This window comes from Myxine glutinosa, chromosome 12, assembly GCF_964187855.1.
Source record: "Myxine glutinosa chromosome 12, kmMyxGlut1.1, whole genome shotgun sequence".
Lineage (NCBI taxonomy): Eukaryota > Metazoa > Chordata > Myxini > Myxiniformes > Myxinidae > Myxine > Myxine glutinosa.
In genome coordinates this window covers 63,611,149-63,620,242 of record NC_136272.1, presented here as the reverse complement: position 1 = coordinate 63,620,242, position 9,094 = coordinate 63,611,149, and the positions used below count along the sequence as shown (strand labels likewise).

The 9,094-nt window shown below is 51.1% G+C and overlaps 1 protein-coding gene across 3 annotated transcripts in view; it reads left to right on the top strand.

The window, feature by feature from the left end:
* The window catches only part of LOC144888543 (uncharacterized), a 45,521-nt gene that overhangs the window by 23,951 nt on the left and 12,476 nt on the right, over positions 1 to 9,094 (top strand). The window contains exon 1 of one of the 3 annotated variants that reach the window (XM_078766895.1): positions 4,229 to 5,726. The exons of the other annotated variants lie outside the window; for them this stretch is intronic. The gene's annotated coding sequence lies outside the window, so the exon portion shown is untranslated. Of the gene's footprint in view, positions 1 to 4,228; positions 5,727 to 9,094 lie in introns of those variants that run through there. 3 annotated transcript variants of the gene reach the window in all.

Below are 9,094 nucleotides of genomic sequence, written 5' to 3'. Positions count from 1 at the left end.
ATCTCCACGCATGGCTGGCGGACTTCCTCTCTAGTCGTAGTCAACGTGTGGCCCTGAATGGGTTTCTCTCATCTCCTCTTCCTGTTCAGGCTGGAGTTCCCCAAGGCAGTGTTCTGGGCCCTGTGCTTTTTCTGATCTTAATCAATGATCTCTCCGACTCTCTTGAAAATCCTCTGTATCTCTTTGCTGATAACTCCACTATCTGCCGCTGCATTCCTCATCCCTCAGATCGGCAGTCTGCAGCCTCCTCACTCTCTGCAGACCTGGACAAAATCACAGACTGGTCAAACAAGTGGAACATGTCTTTCAATCCTGACAAATCTCACACTCTTACGATGTCTCTCCGAAAAGACCGACTGGACAACCCTCCCATCTACTTTCTCAACAATCCTCTCCAAGAAGTTCTGTCACTCAAGTTTTTGGGTCTCACTATCTGCCATAATCTTTCCTGGGAAAACCACATTTCAAATCTGGCCTCCAAAGCCAGTCACCGATTGGGCATCGTCTGTCGTGCGAAGTCCTTCCTTGGCACACCTGAGCTCCTCACCACATACAAGGCTTTCATCCGCAGCTCAATGGAATACTGTTCTCCCCTCTGGGCTGGTGCTCTTGCCTCACACCTAGCTCGGCTTCACGCTGTTGAATCAAAAGTTTTCAGAATCATTGGAATCTCCCGCGATGAAGGTGATTCTGAGGGCATTTCACTCTCTCACCGCAGGCAGGTTGGCAGTCTATCTTCTACCGACTCCTCTCCGGCTTTGCTCCTCCAGCTCTCTCTGTGCTCTGTCCCCCCAATATTCCTTCAGGTCGCACAAGATCTGCCTGCAACCCTCTTATGGTTAAACTGCCAAAATCAAGGCTCTCTGCTCACCTTCACTCCTTCATTCCTCTTTTCTCCCGCCTCTGGAACAAACTCCCTCACTCTCTTCAATCCCTCTCCACCCTCCAGGTCTTTAAAATAGCTGTCATTTCCTCATTGATACGATTTCCCATTGACTTAAAAGCTTCATGTCATTTCCTCATTCATATTTAAACTCAATATCTCTATTTTCTTGTCAAACAGCGTAACTCCAATCATAGATTGATACGATAGCAAAATACTGTGTTAAATATCGATTGTATTGAGATTATTGGGGAAAATGCCAGCCGCATAGAAAAGGCCCCTTTATATGGTATATGCCATGTTGCAAAGTATAGAAAAGAAGGGACATTCAAAAAATATCGTGTGCATGCTGAACTACCCTTGTGTTCTTAGGAGGAACCAAGTAATGTTCTAGAAAAGTTCATATAAAGGAGCGCCAATCTGTTTCATACAGATACATGAAGAAGTAAATCTATTTTCAATGCAGTTACAATCTCTTGGTTTCAAAGGGACCTCTTCATGGTCCTTCATTTTTCTGTATAATATTAAAATGCCAAGCATAACATTAGTTTTCTATTTGTTTTTTCTGCGGGATGGAGGGATGTGTGTGTAGGCGGGGGGGGGGGGGGGTTGGTGTGTGTGTGTGTTTGGAGGGGTGTGTGTTTGGGGGGAGGGGTGTGGGTGGGGGTAGGGGGGATGTGTGTGTGTGTGTTTGGGGGGAGGGGTGTGGGTGGGGGTAGGGGGGATGTGTGTGTGTGTGTGTGTGTGTGTGTGTGTGTGTGTGTGTGTGTGTGTGTCAGGGTTGTATCCAAGGGGGTTGTGTCAAAGCATGTCCAATGAAAGTGGGGTTGTATCAAAAGTGGGGTTGTATCAAAAGTGGGGTTGTATCAAAAGTGGGTGCGAGTAAACCGGTCATCACTGCCAGCAGTTTTAAAGTGGCAGTTCTAGTTTTTATTATTTTGTTAAAAGAAAAACAAAGATCTTCCTTATCGACCTTCTCCCTCCCACCGGAGCTCTACATGATTGAATAGAGAAATAACCTCTGGGAGAAAGAAACAAGAGAATGAGAGGGGGAAGAAGAGTGGGTCAGGTCGGTGGAGAAAGGCGAAAACGAACGCAGGATGCGCGGTCCATGTTTTGACGAGAATCTCGGCCTGTGTGAGCTTTTGGAGGCTTTAATTAATATCTCTGTGGGCTGCCTGTTGGAGGCACAGTCGGTGCCGGAGAGATTGGGGTGGAGGAGGATTTTCTCAGTGCACGTGGGATCGTGAGGAAAAGGACGAGAGGGAGCCGAAGCATTTTCTCGTCAAGTTTCGTCTGAGCCGACTGGAGACAACGTGCGGCTTCATGGTTTTGCAGAAACTGCTCTGGGCAAGTTGTTCATGGAGTTTGAGGACACCCACTGAGAAAGAGAAGAGTGGAGGGAAGGAGAAGAGCCTCAGGACACGTGTCTGGGGCGAGGCAGCCGGATCGCCACCTGAAACAGGCCTGAATTTCCCTCCTCCCCTCCCGGTTTTATTTTACCTTTTATTTTCTTTATATCCTGGTGAATATTTATTTGTTTTGCTTCCCCATCCCTCCCCTCTGGGATCAGCTAGGGATACTGGGTGGGTCGTTTAATTGTCTTGTCTGTTTTGTCTTGGTGCCTGTCTGTCTTTTAATTACTTGCTCTTTGCCACTGCATATCAGCGGGATTTCTTTTCCTTATGATTTATCTATTCCTTGGTGATATACCCTGTGTTTTTTTCTTCTTGATTTTGAGTAAAGGATTTGCATTTGTTCAACTGTTTTGAATTTGCATTGCATGTCTGGATTGGCATACTGTGTTGAAGAGTGGGGGGTGTAGAATTGCATCAGCATTTCGATGGTAACTTCGCTCGGTCACTTCTGACTGCTCATACGGTGCAACCCGCCCAGGGGAACGTATTGGCCTACCTTTGGAGTGGTTGTTGGGAGGGGGAGGGGAGGATGGAGTGGTGGTCGGGAGGGGGAGGGGAAGGTGGAGTGGTGGTTGGGAGGGGAGGTTGGAGTGGTGATTGGGAGGGGGAGGGGAGGGTGGAGTGGTGGTTGGAAGGGGGAGGAGAGGGTGGAGTGGTGGTTGGGAGGGGGTGGGGAGGGTGGAGTGGTGGTTGGGAGGGGGAGGGGAGGGTGGAGTGGTGGTTGGAAGGGGGAGGAGAGGGTGGAGTGGTGGTTGGGAGGGGGAGGGGAGGGTGGAGTGGTGGTTGGGAGGGGGAGGGGAGGGTCAAGTGGTGTTTGGGAGGGGGGGGTGGAGGGTGGAGTGGTGGTTGGGAGGGAGGGTGGAGTGGTTGTTGGGAGGGAGGGTGGAGTGGTGGTTGGGAGGGGTGGTGGTTGGGAGGGGTGGTGGATGGGAGGGGAGTGGAGGGTGGAGTGGTGGTTGGGCGGGGGGTGGAGGGTGGAGTGGTGGTTGGGAGGGGGGTGGAGGGTGGAGTGTTGTTTGGGAGGGGGGTGAAGGGTGGAGTGGTGGTTGGGAGGGGGGGTGGAGGGTGAAGTGGTGGTTGGGAGGTGGTGGAGTGGTGGTTGGGATGGGGGTGGTGGTGGGGGGGGGGAGGTGGTAGGTGGATGCCGGTTCCTGTACAGAGTCCCGACATGCTGGTGTTCGTGCCTTTATTTTATTTCTGCACACGGTTAAAAACTAAAATGCGATACGTTCTACAAACTCTTAACCTGACCGAATTTCAACATTTTAACTGCAGAATTGAGTTTAACAGCAGTTCCAACTGCTAAACCAGAAAGCATCTGAAAATGCAAAGCCCGTCCACGTGCGTTTGTATTAAGACTTCTCCTTCTTCTTTTTCTGTAAGCTCAAAATAACAAACAGTTTAAAAAACACAAAATGAAAATTGATGATTCCATGCAGCCTTGACCTTTGAGCTTTAGATTTTAAAAAAACCAGTCTGATTCTAGCTTCTTTCTTTCTTTCGTGTATCATCAGATGGCCAGCTCAGTGTCGTGCAGCCATGCCCTCGTCTCTGGTCCTACGTCGAAGAGGCCGGCTTCTGAAGGTGGTCTGCATAGGGGGCAGGTGGTAAATATGTGTTCGGCAGTCTGCTCAGGCTCGTCGCACTCGCACGCGGCGCTGTCTGCCAGGCCCCACATCTTCAGCGATGATTTGAAGCGGCCGACCCCCGTATGTAGACGGTTCAGCAAGGTCCATTGCAGGCGTGGTAGGTCTTCTCCTACGACGCCACCTCCCGGGTCCCAGATGTAGCGGTGGATGCGGGTGGGCCCGGCCGTTTCCCACACCTGCTTCCAAGATGCCGCCAGCCATGCGCTTCTACACAGGTCCTCAGGGATAGAACTGAGCATCTCTTGTGCCGCCCTGTTGTAGGGATGGCGGGACTTGAGTCTGCTTGGAGGCGCCACTATCGTTGTGGTGTTGTGCAGGATGTGCCAGTCGTGTTTCTGGGCATTCCTTGCCAGGGCGAGGGTAGCAGCCTCCCGTCGGAGGCCGGCCGGGGCGATTCCCGCTCGGACTGGCAGTGGCAGGTGGAATGCCGGGGTGGGCTTCAAGCAACCAGCTGCAATGCGGAGGGCGTTGTTGATGGCAACATCAACCTTTCTCACGTGTGTGATTCTAGCTTTTGATTGGCGAACAAATGAATTGACCCATATGCAAATTCTTAAAATTTCAGGTCAATCGCATGAAAATTGATGATTTTATGTGATGCTGACCTTTGACCTTTTGAAAAAATCATTAATTTGCCTTATCCATATTCTCATAATAAAAAGCTTTGGTGAAAATTTGATGACAAAACTAAAATGGTAAAAAGGCTACAGCCCTGACACGGACACTGCACACACACGGACACACACACGCGCACACATATGGGGGCACACACAGTATTCAAAGACTTATAGGAAGTTACGACGGGCGGCAATTTGACATCTCGCCCCGAGCGTCATTTTTCCTCGATACACCACCGCTCCATTGTACATGCGGTGTTTTCTAAATTCTCTCTAGATGATGGACTTTTGCTATTTTATATATATATATATATATATATTGTAACGAATTTGGAAAGTGTAAAGAATGTGAGAACTGGTTTGCTGTGTTTTAACTGGCCCTCGTAGAGTAAATAAGATCGAAAGACGTCCCCCTAGTTAATTCCATGAACCTACAGACAGGCCACGATATATCTTTTTTAAATAGCTTATTTCCTTATTCTATGTAGGCTAAATATGTGTTTCCCACTAGATTGACTCTGCATTGCATCAAACGAAATAAGCGTAGGCCCCTCCGATGATCCATGGCAGCTCAAGTGCCAGGGATTCCCCCACTTGAGCATTGACAGCAACCGTTTATTGCAGTACTGAACTGCTGTGCAACGTGACGGCGCATTACCTGCAGCTGCTGACCGGTTTTCGACATTTGCGGCCATTACGAACAAGGGGAGTGGCTAGAGAAGATGGGTCGCCCCCTCGTCATAGGGGGGAGGAGTAAGTCGGCCCCGCTCATCCAACCCAGAACAAGGGGTTTGGCTAAGAGAGGGCGGAGCGGGAACCCCCGAGAAAGTGCGCGAAGGTTCGGGGAGAAACCAATATAAACCGCCGCGGGACGCACTCCGTCCTCTTGCTCTGACCCCGTCCTCTTGCTCTGACCCCGTCCTCTTGCTCTTACCCCGTCCTCTTGCTTGCTGTCGCTCGTTGTTGCTGGGGAGAAGGAAGACGCCTGAACAAGCAGGTGGGACCGAGCCTGCGAGCCATCGTGCGACCAGCTGCGCTGCAGCTAAGGGGACGCAGGCCACGAAAAGGGCGCGCCAGGCAGCAATCCAGGCTGGACCCTCCATTGCCTCCCAAAACAACCATCCATCCTCAAGCCATACCTGCCTGCAATTTCCCCCGTGTAAGTGTGAACGTCGTCTGTCTTGAATGTTGTCCTGGGGTCTATAAGTAAACTGCATAGTATAAGCTAATGATTTCCCTGTGTCACCTGCTTCTTCCATCCATTGCTTGTAAATAACTTGATTGCTCCTTTTTGCTTGTGTGTGTATAATAAATCTGTTCTTCCTCTGTACTCTGTCTTCCGCCTCTCTTTTTTTTTCTTTTTTTTCTTTTTTTTTGTATACAAGATCGAGGCTCGTGAAAGAGCGAACATTAATCACACAGAAAGACAAACAGACACACAAAACAAATAACATCGGGAGCGGTAGACAAGATGGGGAGAGAGGGGGAAGGACACAAACACAACATTTGAGAGCAGGGACCGAGAGACATGGAGACATCGAGAGAACTGTGGGAGGGAGAGGGCTTTGGGGGGAAGGCATGGAAAGGGGGGGGTGGGGGGTGGGAGAGGTATAAAACATATGGACACTGCCAAGACTTCCAGGAAAGAAGTTGGAATTTCAAACAAGGTGGATCTGGGGTGAATTAGTGGGGGTAGAAAAGATCAAGGTTTTGGATGGGGGAAGATAAGAGATGGTGGTGAACAGCTGTTTTGAAGAGGCCACGAAAGAGGTCAGGCGCACTCTTCCTTCTCTTTCGGTCGCTTTAGAGGTTTCCAAATTGAATACCTGTGGCGCGATTTGGTCAACGTTTGGGGGAGTCGGGCTAATCGGGGATCCTGTAACGGTCGCGGTTGACCATCCGCTCGGCCCAAAGTAACATCTTGTCCGCGACCCGTAACAATTGGTGTCTAGGAGTGGGATACGAGGTCAAAATTACGAGCTGCCGAAATTTTGTTGTTTTATAAAACCCGAATTTTGAGATCGCGCCATGGACAATCAAGGCGATCGGATGTCGGTGGGGGAGATAGACGGGTTAGGGGTAACCCAGGACCTCGGGGAAATGTATGTGGAGGAAAGGGAGGAGGAGAACAATGGCAATGTGGTTGAGGGAGTATCAGGCGCACAAAATGGCGCCCTCGCGCACGTGGTTGAAGAGGCACAAAATGGCGCCTCGCACATGGTGGCGAGAGCCGCGCCCTCTGTACCAACGGGTGAAGTCATGCAATCATTTATGGCTGGAATGGCGGCCCTTATGGCCGAGATGAGGGAGCAAGTCAAAAATGACTGGGGAAACCAAATTAAAGAAATAACTGAGGGAATGGCGAGGGACAGAGTCGCATATGAGGTAAGGGAAGCGGAGAGGGACAGAGACCACAGGTTGGGCGAAAGGGTCCCAGGGGTGCACGACGAGGTAAAGCGGGGCGAGAAGCGCTGGTTGGGCGAAGTGGAGAAAAGCGCGGGTAAAATGACGAAGGTAGAAATCGCGACCCGGGGTATGGGGCAGCCGGTGACCGCTGAAGTAGAGGGAATTTTAATAAAGCCAGCGGTCGAAAAAGCAAAAGTAGCGGGTATAGTTAAAATTGAAGAGACGACGGAGATAGCCCGGGAATTGCAGGGAGAAATGGAAAATGTGCAAAGTCCCTGCTCACATCACGATGCTGTGCTTAATAACACCAATGAAAGTTTGCAGGTGGTGTTGGAGCGAAGGAGGAGGATCCCCCAGGTGAGTCGTGCTGTGTATTGTGCGGGGAGATTTTGTAGAAGGATGTTTGACGACAAGAGAATTGTCGCGCGATTGGGATCAAGGAAGCACCCGGGCGTTGGTGAAGGGTCGCGTGTGAAAAAAAAGTGTGCGTCAAGGGGTGAGCGTGTTACGAAGCGCGAGTGTGATACCGAGTGCGAGCGAGAATGCACGTCGGGGTGTACGGAGTGTGACACAGGGAGTGAGAGCAATACGGAGTGTACGTGCGGGGGGGAGTGTGACACGGAGAGCAAGGTGGTGGTGGAACGTGTGCGAGGAAGCACACCTGAGTTGGTCGTGGCGCGGGTGTGGGAGAGCCCATCTGAGCGCGTTAGTGGGTGGATGCAAGAGAGCACGCCCATGGTAAGTGGTACGGAGTACGTACCGAGTGGGGAGAGTGCGCAAGACGGTGCGCGAGGTGTGTTAAGGGAGTGTGCGAACGGCGAGTGTGCGCGAGAGGTGTGGTGTGTAACAGGGAGTGCGTTGGTGGAATGGACGGAGTGTGTGGAATGTACGGACGGCATTGGAACGCCGGGTTTTGTGAGTGTCAAAAGGGTCGCGTGTGCGTGTGGGCATGCGAGTAAAGCATCGACGTTGAACGGGGCAGCGTTTAGGGCGACGGATAGCCGATGCAAGCACTCGGGGCGCGGTGCGCTTTGTTGGATGCCAGGCCCGGCGCGGATCGATGCTGCGTCGCTTCTCTTCGAAGCGTCGTTGCCGATTCGGGCTTGGCCCCGCCCTGCACGGTCGAGTCCGGGCCTTGTCGGGCGAGGCGACCGGTCCGGTTCGAGGGCGAGTGGGAGGAAGCGGACGGTGCCCCCTGGCGGGGACGGGGTTCCGACTGGGGGAGATTGAGCCATCGGGCCCGGGACCGCAAGGTGCCGCGCCGAGATGGTGCGTGGAATCTCGGCCCAACCAAACCACCTCCCTTGAACCGAAAGCCGGACGGATTCAACCTGCAGACGACCAAACCACCCGAATTCATTGCTCGGCTTTACGAACCGAGTTTAATGATGTCACGACGCACCGAGGCTAGGATATAGCGGACTGTGATGATGGTGATAGTGATAGTGATAGTGATTTGATACGAAATTTCGAAAAGTGAATAGAATTGGCAGTAATTGGAAAATTTTTGATTGGTTGAAATTTGGTGAGCAAAATTGATAGTGGGACCTCCCCGATGTGGTGGGATGGTAACTCTGTCATCCCTCACAAAAGGAGGGGGCAAAGGAGCACTAGCTTATGGGGTTTATGGCAGTGAAAACTAGCCTGGGTGGGTTAGGATATTGTGTGTAGGGACCTAGAAGATGACATTAGGTAACGTTAAGGTTAGGTAGTGACTGATACCTGTAGTGGGGACGCAGGTAGATTAGAGTGGATGATAATGACGTGATATGTGCTTAGTTTAAAGGGAAGACAGGGGAGCACTAAGTTAGCAGGGCAACAGTTAGTTCAGATGATGCCGTGTGAGTGTTGGAGGTGTATAGAAGTGTAATGTGAAAAGTGTGTAAGGAACAGGTGTGATTGCACAGGTGTGCAACTGAACAGGTGTATGGAGCAGTGTATGAGTGATAGTGATAGTGATGAGTGTTGTATCGACCGAATGGTCCAGGAAGGAAGGAGGGTGCAGGTGGCACCAGGTGTGAGTGCACAGGTGTGCACCAACAGGTGTGTGGAATACATGGAATGTGGAATATATGGAGTCTTGGAATGGATGGTCGTGGAGTGAGTATGGTGGAAACTGTG